Here is a 13,732-nt window from a genome sequence, read left to right on the forward strand (position 1 = left end):
TTTAGATCCGAAAACCTAGGGCCGATGAGTCGCTGAGTCTAGGGAATATAACGATACCTCCTAGGTTCATTTAAGGTCATAATCTTTCGGAAAGAAAGTTCCAAATTCGGGGATCCTGACACGACCGAGTTCCCTCGATCGCCCCAGAATTGGTACTCAGTACATCTAGGGGTTGTCATATTTTAACTTATTCACCAAGTGATTAAGGTTCTGCAAATCTCACGCGATTTGACTCGAATATGAAAAACGGGAGAATCAGGGCGAGCGGATGATTTCAAATCATGAGAGAGGTGGCTTAAAGGCATAAATGCCTCGCTCATTACTTTAAGGGGAATATGAGATTACTAATAATTAGGCCAAATCCCATTAACAAAATGCAGATATTATAGGCCTAAGCACTAGAAATGAGACTAAGCATGCACATTTCGATTTTTCCATGACATGACCTATTCAATCCAATGAATGTGTGCCTAAACTACAAGGCTTCTTGATTTTCCGGTTTTACTCTCGAATCAAGTGAAATCCTAAGTCTGATTGGTTTCATTTTCAAGGGCCACCACCCTCATGTTCGAAATAATCCACTTAACTCAATTCTCGTTTATATCCAGACCTCACACATATTAAGCTCAGAACTCTTACAATTCTAATCGAAATACAAGATATGAATTTCCACTCATTCTCACCTATCCGACCCAAATACATGAAATGCTCAATCCTCTCTTTTATATCTCTCCCCAAACTAAATTGCTCAAAAGCACATAAAGGAAAGGAAAAATAATTCGAATTACGAGATTAACATATGCAGGCTAGTATCATCTCGTGCTCACCATGAATTTGACAAGGCATCGAAAAATCAGATTTAATTACCGAAATTGTGACAAAACGAGTTTTGATTGAGAATAAAACATTTTAAACCTATTTTTAATTTTAAAAATGGAAAAGGAAGCTCGAGCCGGCCCGTTGGGTCTAGTTGGGCCTAATCAAGCCCGCATTGGTTGTTAGGCCACCATAGTAGTCAACCACTTGGATCCCGAAAGGTCCAGTCGGGTCTGTGTTGGCTAGACAACTGCTTTCCTGATTTTGGTCGCATTCAAATTTTTGGGTTTTGACCCAATTCACGCGTTAACTCACAAAATCATGTTTCTTAGACGATTTGACCCATTATCGCGATAAATAAATTCGATTTTAAGCAAGTTTACGCAATTAATCTGGTTTATGTCAGGTTATTATAAAAAAATATCAATGAACACTCCAAAACACACGTTCATGCTCACCTATGCTTGGAAACAATCCACGATGTCCATCTTCGATTCACCTACCCATTTCACAGTGGTTTGGGTCGAGTATTGCCGCTAAATCGGATTAGGCTCGTCGTAGGCTTCAATTGCAGGCTATCCTCCTAGCTAGGGGTGTGCACGGATACCGGGTATACCTGGAACCGGTGAGAACCTACCCGTTAGGATAGGGTCCGGGTAGCTCGTATTGAAAATAGAGTAGAGTCTGGGTATTAAAATACATATAGAGTACCCAAAACCGGAACCAGAACCGGTATCCGGAACCGGTATCCAGAACCGCCGGTTTCATTAATTTTTTTAAAAAAAAAATTCTGAAACCTAACAGTAACACCAAATCCCTAGCCCTCATTGCCGCCTTAGCAAATTCCACCTTGAAGGAGGAAGAAAGCCCAAAGCCTAATCGTAAGAGTTGGAGAGTTGACTCTGACATTCGACTTCGTCGCCGCTGTTCCTTAGTCCTCTCCACTACACTCCCTCATCTCATCTCATCTCGCAGCAGCTCATCGTTCCTCTCCACTCGTCGTCGTGACCGACCGTCGTCGATCTACTCGAGTTGCTCCTGCCCTGCTTCAGTTCGGGTAAGTAGAGGTACTCTGCATCTCATATGCAAGAGGGAGAAGGAAGTTTGATGGGGAACGATGTCGTATCTTCTGCCGCACCTGCACTCGTGACAGGCTGTGGATCAGGCAATCCTGGCTGAGGAGGAGCGCCTCACCGTCATCTGATTCGGCCACGATTGGGATGAAACCTGTATACAGGTATCGCAAAAATTGAGCTTGAAATTGATATCGAGTTCAATTGAATTGTGATTGATTCCTTGCTCTAGTGCTCTGCTCCATCTCTTCCTCTCCGAGTTAGGGTTTCTTGTCTTCTGCTTTTCTCTTAGATACTACCGATCACCGATATTAGGGTTCTTGGCTGCTGAAATCTCTACTTTTGAGATAGTCTTAGAACGATTTCTTTGCTTGGCGTTGATTTAAATTGTTAGAATATGGTCAATCACTTTCACTTTTATTCAATTTTCCTCTGTTTCTCAAGCGTTCAGATGCCTTGGATACCTACCCACCATTTCTATTGTGCAAAGTAGTCTCTTCGATTAATTAATAATCAAGAGCCCTTCTAGGTGTTCAGCTGTCTCTTATGTAATATTGAAGTTGAGTGATCTTGAAAATAGGATTGGTCTGCAAACATCATGGAATTCTACAACTTACTTTATGTTTGCTTTTCGGATTCTTTGCGCAGTCAACTCTTATAGAAATCGCTAGTACAGCTCATGACAAATAATTTTGAGGGAGACCATAATCAATGATGAGTTTACAATACATTTGTCTGTACATTTCATTTCAGCCACTGGAGTTGTGTTCCGTTCTAGATTGAGTAAATATTGAAATTGGGCTATCGATATTATTATTGGCAATAGTTTTATTATAGGGATTAAATATTGCCCTAGTCCATCCATTTAGTGAGTTAACTCAATCCCTTCTACCAAATCTTCAATGCTTCTATCTTCTCTTTTCACCAAACAAAAACCTTAAACTCCGGTTTTTTCAACTTGTCTTTCCTTCTCTCTTTTCACCACCACCGCCAACCACTGTAGGCTTGTCTGATTATGGATGATATATTTTTTTATTTTATTTAGCGAGATAAAAAATTTACAGGTTCCAACAGGGTACCCGGAACCTGTGGTATAATACAGGTTCTGGGTAGGTTCCGGTTCTAGGACTCAACATGGTAGGGTCCAGTTTCAAAATTTTGGAACCGGTCCCTTACAGGGTAGGGTCCGGGTATTGTGAAAAAAACAGGATACCCGAAACCGAACACCCCTACTCCTAGCATAGGTTGATCTCATGGGCCTTACATGCCTAATCTCGCATTTACTACAAAGAGCAAAAAATGAGTGTAAACAATACCCCCCCCGTATGTTGAGCTGCGTGAGAGTATCGAGCGGGGCTGGACATATAATTATAATTTGCCACACGAGCCAATGTGAACGTTTTGCTTCCAATGACTGTAGGTCAGCCATTAGCTTGAACTTCCATTTGAAGATAGTAATAGCGGCAATGTAGCCAACCGATGCATTTAGCGCTCTTCTAGTCGCGAATGGGGCTACACATGTGTTTTTTGACTAATCATGACAATAAGCCGAAATTCAAATGGATGGAGAAAACTGAGATGTTTGGCTCTTTCAAGCCAAAGTCTCCAATCTATGATACACTGCATCTTAGTCACGGCCTTAAGGCGACCCCTCGAGCGTTTTTGTTGCTCGGCTGTTGGTATTGGTAAACAACCATTTCGGTTACCGCCCCCCGAGCACTCTTGACGCTTGGTTGTTGAATATTGGGAATAGCCATAGGGTTAACCATTACCCCTGAGAGTTCTTGAAACTCGGCTAATGATGTTGAATGGCAACAGTTGGTTTTGCTGGGCTGCTGGCCATATGCAGTTAGTCGCGTTGAGGAATCAGCTAACTGTGCCTCTATGTAAGCAGCTGATTGCGAGGAAATAGTTGGTTGCAGTATACTATTGGCCTGTTGTTATTGTTGTGGTCGCCAATAGAATGTGCGCAACGTCAGATGGTTCGTCGATGAAGATCACGAACAATAGGTGAATGGCAGTGAGCTGTCGGTCGATGGCATCAACAGCGAATAGCCGGTTGATGAATAATAAGTATAATTATTTGAAAGCGATAAACCGCCCCATCAATGGCGACAATGAATAATTGTAGTTGTTCATGTCGATGTCAGCACTATTTCAATAGGGTCCCACTAGGCGTGCCAAAAGTTATTTCGCGCAGAATCACATAATTGCACTTTCAGCATCAGCTAGTTGAATCTCTTACAAGATCGATGTTGCCAGGTGTGCCAGGGCATAGTCCCAAGGATTGATTGCAAAACTGCTAGCTGACCTCACCGAGCTAGAGTGCAATTCCACGGCCCGGAAGTCCGTAGATTTAGTCAGCAGCTTGGTTTATGAGAGATATCGTGGAAGAGGATAGACAATGACAGTCAGACAATTATACAGGCCGAGTATTTGGCCGCTTGGATTCTGCCCAATTAGAGTGCTAACAATTGGATTATGTCGAGAGATTGCTAGAAGCCGGTCTTAAAATCGAGTTGCTCCGTACAGGGACGCCGGAGCAAACTGCGCCCCTATTTTGAAATTCCACCTCGGTGGGAGCTCACTTGAACCGGTTGAACTAAACTGGTTTGGTGAGGTAAAAATAACATTCCTACCCTCAAACTTTCAAAAATGTTACATTTTCACCATTTACGGGATTTTAAAGCACGTTTCAGCGTAGTAAAATTAAAATATCCATGGGTTTAGAAAGTATTTCTTAACTAGAAACCACCCCGAATTGAATATTTTTGCTATGAGAGAATATCAATTTCTCCATCTCGAACATTTGTCCAGTTAGATAAAGTCTATGAATCAAAGGGTTTTAAACAGAGAAATTTCACCGTGCCTTTTTACATTAAAAATACGACCGATTGGGTTTTAAAGAAAGTCTCTGAAGGCTGGGCATCACGTTTGACAATTCGTTTTACACGTGTTCCTCCAGAGGATAAAATTCTACCAATTAACCCGTATTGTTTTAAAAATAGGCACTGAATGTAGGAATTAATTACTTAGCGCTCGAAAACTTATCTGTTTATTCTCGAAAGTCCGTCTTCTGACATGTGATCCCCACCATTCTCTAATTCAATGTGCTTCTCAAATGGTAGACCTAGCCTGGGCTGGAACGAAGCACTTACACATATAAAATTTCATTGTTTCTTGAAAAGATAATTTTGTTATTTCTAATTAATTAAAACTCAACGTTACATTACTACCTCTTTGGTTCTCTGTTTAAACCTTTGGATTTTCTATAATTACCCCGAGTTCACTAATTTTCTAATTTCAGCATAGTATAGAATTTTTCTTCATAAAAATCGACTAAGGCTATTTTTCTTCGGGTTTAGGTATGGCTCATCTGTTATCCGCTACCAAATCTGTTGACTCAGCTGAGGCTATTCTTCACCGAGCATGGGCATTGTTCAATTTTTATATCCACTATTAGATCCATCTTTGCTATGTATTTTGATGATATGTAAAATATTCCAAATTTGGTAGATCAACTCAAAATGATAAAATGATAAATATGCCAACAAAAAGCTTATTACTAGGATGACATAGCTCGGTGTCAAAAGTACAAAATTGTTGAGGCAGTCCTAGTACAAAGAAAGCAGTCAACAAACGACAACTATGTATTTGTACATATGCCTATTTACTTATAATAATTGGGGATATAGGTATGCCAAGTATGTTGGGTATATGCTTTATAAAGTGCTTCCACCGCCAACTGATATTGGCATGTTTATAGGCTTTGAAGATTTTTTTAGCCACTTTAAATGTTCCGACAACCTTCTGAAACCATGTTTAAATGTGCCTCAAGCTTGAATCCATCTGCTAGAATAAGGATTAGAAGTAACAAATGCTCAACTAATATACATGTGTGTGTATGAATATATGTTGTGTATGTAATAGATTTGTAAGAGAAACTTTAATTGATTTGGTCCGGTGATGTGTTTTTTTGTTTTCATTTTTATTCCCCTTCCACCCTTGAAAATCCTCGTTAGTGAATCTTCCCTAAAAATATATGAGAAATCCCATAGTTAATTTTCGAATGATGTAACTTGTATGCCGTGTTGGTTTAAAGGCTTGAAGGTAGGAGTTGAAGTTTCTTAAAATCCTATAGAATAAAGAACCTACAATCATATGATTTACATAGAAAGAAAAGTTGAAGCAAATAAAATTTATTACGTATTATACATCACTTACATGCCTCTCTTTGGAGAATAGATTTGATGGTCTACAATTATGCAAAATAGAGAAGGTTAGTCTCGTATACGGTAGATTGAAAGCAAATAGACTGACTAAGCTATTACTTGCATGGCTCATATGAGAGAATAGAAATAGAACAATTACATGTTAAAGTCATGACTTGCATATCGCTGTTAGTGGAAGCAAAGTTCATGATACAAACTTCAGTTTTTATGTATAAATCTTGTAGAAGAGAACGCAATCATGTGAAGAAAATGTTAGGAAACAGTAGAAGAGATCACAATCAGGTAAACTAACTATAAGGAGTTTCTTTTAGGTAGTATTCTATAGTGAAGTAAAGAAATTTGTTATATCTCTCGACCTCCGTTCCCATCTTCTTTAGTGAAGTGAAAAATTAAAGAGCATATCGTTAAGTCTCTCACCTTTTTCCAAGAGCAGCTCCAACTATTGTGTTTTGTTATTATCTCAACTTCTTTTGTTGGTCACTAACATCAGCAAACTTTTCTAGACAAATTTTCTTTCAACTTTACACTAAAATTACCAAAAGTGAAGACTTTATTATTAATGTTGCGTTTGGTTTGTAAGAAACATTTTAAAATCAGATTTTGATTTTGAAAAAAAGTTATATAAATGATTATGTATGGGACCCACCTTTTTGACTTTATATGAGTTATTTTGTTTTGTTGTGGAAAAAAAGTGGTATAAATAGGGCTCACCATTTGACTTTGTATGAGTTATTTTGTTTTATTATGGGTATAATTAAGTTAAAGTGTGATTTCAAAATCACACTAACAAACCAAACAAAGCATAAGCCTCTCTCCACTTTAAGCTTCTTGTGTTATAAAACTTTGTCTATAAAAATTATGTAGAAGAGAACACTATTCATGTAAGATAACTCTAAAAAACATTTTCTTCTAATAGTATTGTTAAATGATGGAATTACAAAAGTGGGGAACTTACGGTCAAATCTTTCTCAGCATCGATCATGTCTTCTCTATTAACCTAGCTTCTTTGTGATTTTGTAGGTGGCAATGAGAAGAATTTTTATAGCAAAGTATATGTAGGACATGGAGCATGTAAGTTGCAAAGAAGCAAAGAAAGAATGAAGGAAGAAGAGAATGTTGTTTGTTCGTCTCATCTGAAATTATTGTTTATCTCTTATGTTTATCAATGAGGGAAGAAGAGAACGATGGTTTTATATAAAGTGCAGAAAATTAAACCCTCTGCTCCTATATATGTGTAGTCAGAGGGTACTAGAATGACTGATGAGAAGTAACTTGAAATGTGGAGCAAATCTACAAAGAATCGTATACGATTAAAGTTTCGAGCTTCCTCGTGGAGAGTTGGAATTCCAATTTCTATTATAAAGCTGACTCCCTCAGCATACAATAGTGCAAACAAAAAAAGCAAAAACAAAGTTTTCTTTATTTTTTGGAAAAAAAATAAAGATTAATATTTAGCTTCATGATATATATCATGTACAGTAAAAATATGAGCTGGTGAAGGTAAAATTGTACATTCTTTCGTTTTACATTTACTCCACCTGTCAAACTGCTTCTCATAAGTCATTCTAGTACCTTATGATTACATATATATAGGGGCGGAGGGTTTAATTGATTGTACTACTATCGACTCAAAAAGAAGAGACCTAAAGAGAAACATTACAACTTTTAGTAAGTCACTTTCTTTTGTTACAGTGGCACTTAAGAAAATTGAAGCTGCATCTCCAAATTTTTCTTCAACTAACTAAAGCATGTGAGTATATAACATGAAACTTACTATGCTATTTAATTGTTGTCTTTTGTCTTCTTTATAACAAAACAAGTTCTCACATAAATCGATGCCGAAGAAGAGAGCAACAAAAAAATAATAATACTACCTTAAAAGATTATGTGCCGGTTCACTTTACCTGATTGTTGTCCTCTTTTGTAGTTTTTCCAGGGAAGGTTGAGGCTGTACTAACTGGAGCATGTAATTCAGTAAATAATACTTTAGTTGTTGTTTGTTTCTTAGTAGGGATGTGCGGGGTTTGGATACCATGTGTTTTTTTACGATATTTGAACCCTACCATGTATAAGATTAGTTCCTAAAATTTGGAACCGGACCCTACCCTGTAGAAATGTGAAATAGACCCTATTTGGATCATGTATTATACTACAGGTTTGATTTTCTTTTTCTGTCGTCATACCCAATAGCGGTAGGCTAAGGTTATAGAGTTTGAGGGCAACAACCATCGAGAAATAGCAGTGGCTCGAGAAGGGATAGCCGCTCAAGATCGAGCATGAGAAACGAGAATGAGTAAATAGGAACGCCTTTAGAGTGAGCAAAATTAGGAGTAGGAGCTGCTTGTGGTGGGTGAAGAGGTGGCTATACCATTACATGTGAGCCAGAGTAAAAGATGAGATGGGTGTCAAGGGAATTGGGGAGATGGACGAAAAAAGAAAGGATTTGTTCAGGGGATTGGAAAGTAGGGGAATAGGGGACTGAGGGCACTCAAGAGAATTGGGGCGCATTTCTTTTATTCCTTTTTCTTTTAATATGTGGTAACATTATTTAAGATATATGTAAAGGAAGCAGTTCTGGGTACCCAGTGTGCAGGAAGCTGAATCGAAATCAGATCACATCGATTCCTTATTTTGCTACCCGAATCCTACCCAAATTCTTGAAGGTGCTACCCATAAGCTACCCTAAAATGGTAGGTTCCAACCGGTTTCGGTTTTACCTGGTATCATGCACACCTCTATTTCCTAAGGTCTTCAAACAAGTCCATCATTATAGCATATGTTATATGCTCCTTTTTCCATTTAAATATACTTTTTTCCCCATTTTTGTTCTTCTTATAATTATAGTAAAAGCGTAAAAACAGTTATATTACTCTATCTTTCAAAGTCTTTCCTTCTTTCTCTTCCTCCCACTAAGTTTGAATTACACAACCATGAGCCTGAACCCAACTGAGATCCCTTTCTTTTTTTTCTTCTTCAATTTTTTTCGTTGTATCACCCTTTATAGGAGAGGTTTTCGATTCTCATTTTCTATCTCTTTCACCTTTTTCTTTTCATTATGTCTAGGTGTCACCATATCTTATCTCTTTCTTTTAGGAGTCTCATCTTAATTCTTGATAACTATTCATTTATGTTTGTGCGTATTCTATCTTTTGTTTCTCGTATACTTCAGATGAATATGTGTTATTATAAAATGAAAAAAGACTTCCTTTATAAAGGCTAAAAGAGCCCGGTCTATTCTGGCCTACTCATAAGATGAATAAGTATTGTAATATTCTGTCTTTTCTTTAGAAAAAGTAGTTTGTCATGTTATCTGCAAATAATGCACATTTATTACTCCTTGAGTGTGTTGATTTTGTCTTTATCTACATCGTAAGCTTCAAATAAATATGACTAATTGTAAAAAATAGAAACTAACCTATTGCCACTTATGAATGTCTGTTATTTGTTGCTATAGATGTTATATTTTGTTACTTTTAGTTAAAGTTACGCGCATATTCCACTGTACAAAATTAATTATTCATTGTCATGCTTATGTAAATGGTGGTTTAAGTGCAAAAGTGAGATGATCTTATTGAAATCTATCATCCACACTGGAAATAATAGTAAAAACATTTATCTTCTAAGTTGTTTTTTAAAATTTTCATTCTCTCAAATTCTTGCTTTCGTTGTAATACTACTTTTGCCTTTCTTTTTGTCTTTATTTCTTCTATCAGAGTTCTCCAATAAAGATAATGCTATTGAAATTTCCTTAAACATAATTGTATTGTAATCAAATTATACAGTAACAAAGCTATTTACATATATTTAGTAGTATAAACATTTTTACACAACAACGCTATTACATCTAACAGAAAATTAAGTATATTAGTACAATGATGGGGCGCTTGCTTCAAAAAACCTCTTTTGAAGGACTCCATATATTTTTGTTAAGATGACATAAATCTGTTAGATGAAGAATTGTGAGAAAAACTCTGTAACTCAGTGTACAAAATTAAAGAGATTTCCTTTTTCAGTTTGAGGGATAGATTTTTGCATATATTTTAGTAACAATAACCATATCTAATACTATCATTACACATAGAAGGGAAAGAAGACAAAAAAAAATTTAAGAGTAAAAAATGAAAAGAAACCGTGTTATAAAATTTTCAATCATGAGACTCTTACTGCAAAGAACCATAATGAAACATAAGAGAGTAATATCTTTCAAATCCTTTCATACAACATAGCAAGATCGAATTCTTAATCTCTAACTATCACAATATTCTTCTTAAATAATTTATATAACTATAATACATCATTTTACAATGGAGTAGAGTACTATCAGAAATTTCCAAAATATTTCATTGACTTGGGCCTTTGGGATTCATGGTCTCGATCACGTGAGCCCTATCAGTTTCGAGCATAAAATTAATTATAAACAATATACTAACATAAATATTGTATATAGTGGTACTAATGGGTTTCTATCAATACTAGCATAAATACTGTTAAGTTTATAATTGGTTTAGGGTGCCATAAGACTCACCAATTTTCATCAATCTTAATCCACATCTCAAAACCTCAATAACTCATTCACAAATATCGTAATTGGTTGTAGAAAAATACATGCACGATTCAAAATATTGATATGGCCATGACAATGCAATTCTAAAATTACCAACATAATGAGAATAAAAGTACTAGTTTAAGAATATGTTACTCACCTTGACAAGATTCCAAATCTCAAATCTTCGAAAACAAATCGTTCTAATTTTCTAAAAATTCTTGTCTCCATTTTCTCACACGGTTTCTCTCCAACTCTCGACCTCTCTCTCTGCTATGAAAGAAAAATTGAAATATAAATATAAAAGGAAGAAGATGCAAGGCAATGGGGTTTGATCAAATTGAGTGGCTCGCGTGATAAGTAGGAATGTGGAAAAATTAACACATAGAAAGCATACTCAAAACTTATCTTCTTAAAATAAAGTATTTTATATTAATTAACTAATAATAAATATAATATCAAATGCAATAATTGAAAAATATATTTGTATAAGCACGTGAAACAAATTTAGTATTTTCCAAACTCCCCACCTTTAAAGAATTTCATCCCCGAAATTCAGCTTATTGAAAATAAGTTTACATTCCATAGGCTCATAAGATCGAAAAATCTAAACTCTAATACTAATTATAAAATTCGAAAAAAATATACACGATAAAAATAGATTAATACATATGAATTTCCATAAAATTGAGAAAATTACAATGAACGAGTAAAAATTTCATAAAATGCCACGATCCACTGCCATTTTTAACGTATAAAACAATTGAGAGAATATATTTGTGGATGAGCTTGACACTCGGTGAATAACCGCAACCTAAAATAACCGAATCATAGCATGGGTTCAGTAATATCATAAAAATATCGTTGAGACCTCCAGTTCTAATAATCATACTTCATACTCAATAAGATCCACTATCTACATGAGATAATATTGGAGATTTGTACCTTCTTTCTTGTAGAAAATCACTGTAATGTTGGAAATTAAGGTCGTTGTAACTTGCATATTCTTGCACAATAGAAGATGGAAAAGTGTGAAGGTTAGATGAAGATCAAACATGATTACATTGAAATCAATTGGAACAGTTACATAAAATAAAAGGACAATGTACGATTACTAATGCAGTTTGTGAGCATGCAATTGAACAACTAAGAAAAATCTAATTCTTTTGAAGTGAACCATGTGAATCATTTTCAAATGCATTTATACAGAGAAAGTTCGACCGACCCTACCACCGGCACAAAGAAGTCTGTCTGATATACACCCTAAAAATCCTAAAACCATAAACAAAGCTATCTAGGAAGTTCTCCAAGCTTATCACCGCTGTAAGAAATGGTTATCCAGCTCAGCCAAGCTAATCTCAATCCATTTGGAAAAATAATATACAGAGTGTGAGCTGCATTTCAGTGAGCACAATATTTCACAGTAAAATGAACCAATATTAAATAAAAATATTTTTAAACGACCAAGTGTTCATATAGCTAGTACTAGCAATCTGCATACGTTAAGCTTCTTGCTTCTTCATATGCTTTGTTTATGTTCATCCATTCCATAAAAATAATGCTTCTTCCATAAGATATTGAAATGATTGATTGCAAGCTTTCTGTATCAGAGAATGTGATGAATTGTTCATTTGGTAACTGAAATGTTAACCTTTCAACTGTGGAAGTATGATGATGTATATCGAATTGAAGTATTCTCCATGTTACTTCACAGGCTGATATATACCGACAATTAGATAAGTTTGTAACTTATCAACTTCTCGTGTTTGTTCTGTGCCGTCATTTATATTCCGGGTGACATTTTCTTCTATGGCAGTTGTAGCTTTGTCGATTCCTTTATTGATGTATTTGAATAAGTACTTTATTGATCGGGATCGATCGCACCATTCAACATTAATATGTGCTTGGTATTTTGTAACTAATCTAACATTGTGTGGCACAACAAATTTGTCGTCAAGCATCACACCTTTTTTCTTTACTGTTCTGCCATCTTTTCTTCTCTGACATAATGCATATCTTGTCTCATCTATTATGGTTTCATCTCGAAATGCCTTCGGATAATGTTTTGAGCATTGATTGTTAGTCACGCAAGGAGTTCCTTTGTTAGGTATCAGGTATCAATGGCAGGTCGATTAGCCCAGGAAATGTCAAACGATCGATAGTTAATTGAAGGTTGTTCCTCAATTAAAGCTACTGCTATTCGTTTTCGTTTATTTATTAATATATTATGATAAATTTATTTTAATTCTAATATATATTTTATTCGACTTTCGATGAATAAAGTGAAAGAAATATATGCGCTCACATTAAACTGCAATTCATTTTCGTTTTTTTAGTATATTTTAATAAATTTATATTATTTATACAGTATATTATATATAATTTATATTTTATTATTTACTTCCTCATTAAGTAATGTATATATTTTTATATTAAAATTTAGAGGGAAAATTATTAATTATATATTTTAAAATGAAAAATTTTAAATTGCATAATAAAACGAAATAGCAATTTCAATACATTTATTTCTTAATTTTTTTATAAGTCAAATAGAATATAATATGAGTAATATAAATTTATTAAAATAAACTAAAATAAATGAAAATGAATTGCAGTTTAATATGAGCGCATTTTTTCCATTCTACCCCTCCGTGGTAAGTGCTTGGATATTATGATATCGATTAGAGTACGATTTAAATTTTGTAATCATGCCACTGTGATTCGTTTCGTTTATTTATTAATATATTTTAATAAATTTATTTTAATTATATTTACTTATAAAACTAAATATTCTCTTTCAGAAGTGACATTATTTTTATATCTAAACCGAAAAACGTACCAAGTAATCTTGTCAGCATGTTACACCAAATGATCCTATCATTAACCGTATTTTTATTTTTTTTGTAATTTTTATTTTCTAAAAATTTTCTCTTTTTTTAGCCATTTCATATTCGACCCAAGTAAGTACCCCGAAAGATTAATCTCTGTTTTCTGGGTCAAATTATTATTTTTTTTAATAATTTGGAATTGGAAAAAAAAAATCAAAAGTTTCTTATTGGCCTCTCTCC

General features: G+C 35.0%; 1 long non-coding RNA gene across 1 annotated transcript; it reads left to right on the forward strand.

Annotated features, from left to right (window-relative positions):
- The first annotated feature begins 1,628 nt into the window (after window positions 1-1,628).
- Window positions 1,629-7,450, forward strand: LOC116197051. The gene is made up of 2 exons (XR_004154979.1): window positions 1,629-2,053; window positions 7,142-7,450. It is a non-coding gene; the product is annotated as an uncharacterized LOC116197051 (long non-coding RNA).
- Window positions 7,451-13,732: the final 6,282 nt, after the last annotated feature.

This window comes from Punica granatum, chromosome 2 (genome assembly GCF_007655135.1).
Source record: "Punica granatum isolate Tunisia-2019 chromosome 2, ASM765513v2, whole genome shotgun sequence".
NCBI lineage: Eukaryota > Viridiplantae > Streptophyta > Magnoliopsida > Myrtales > Lythraceae > Punica > Punica granatum.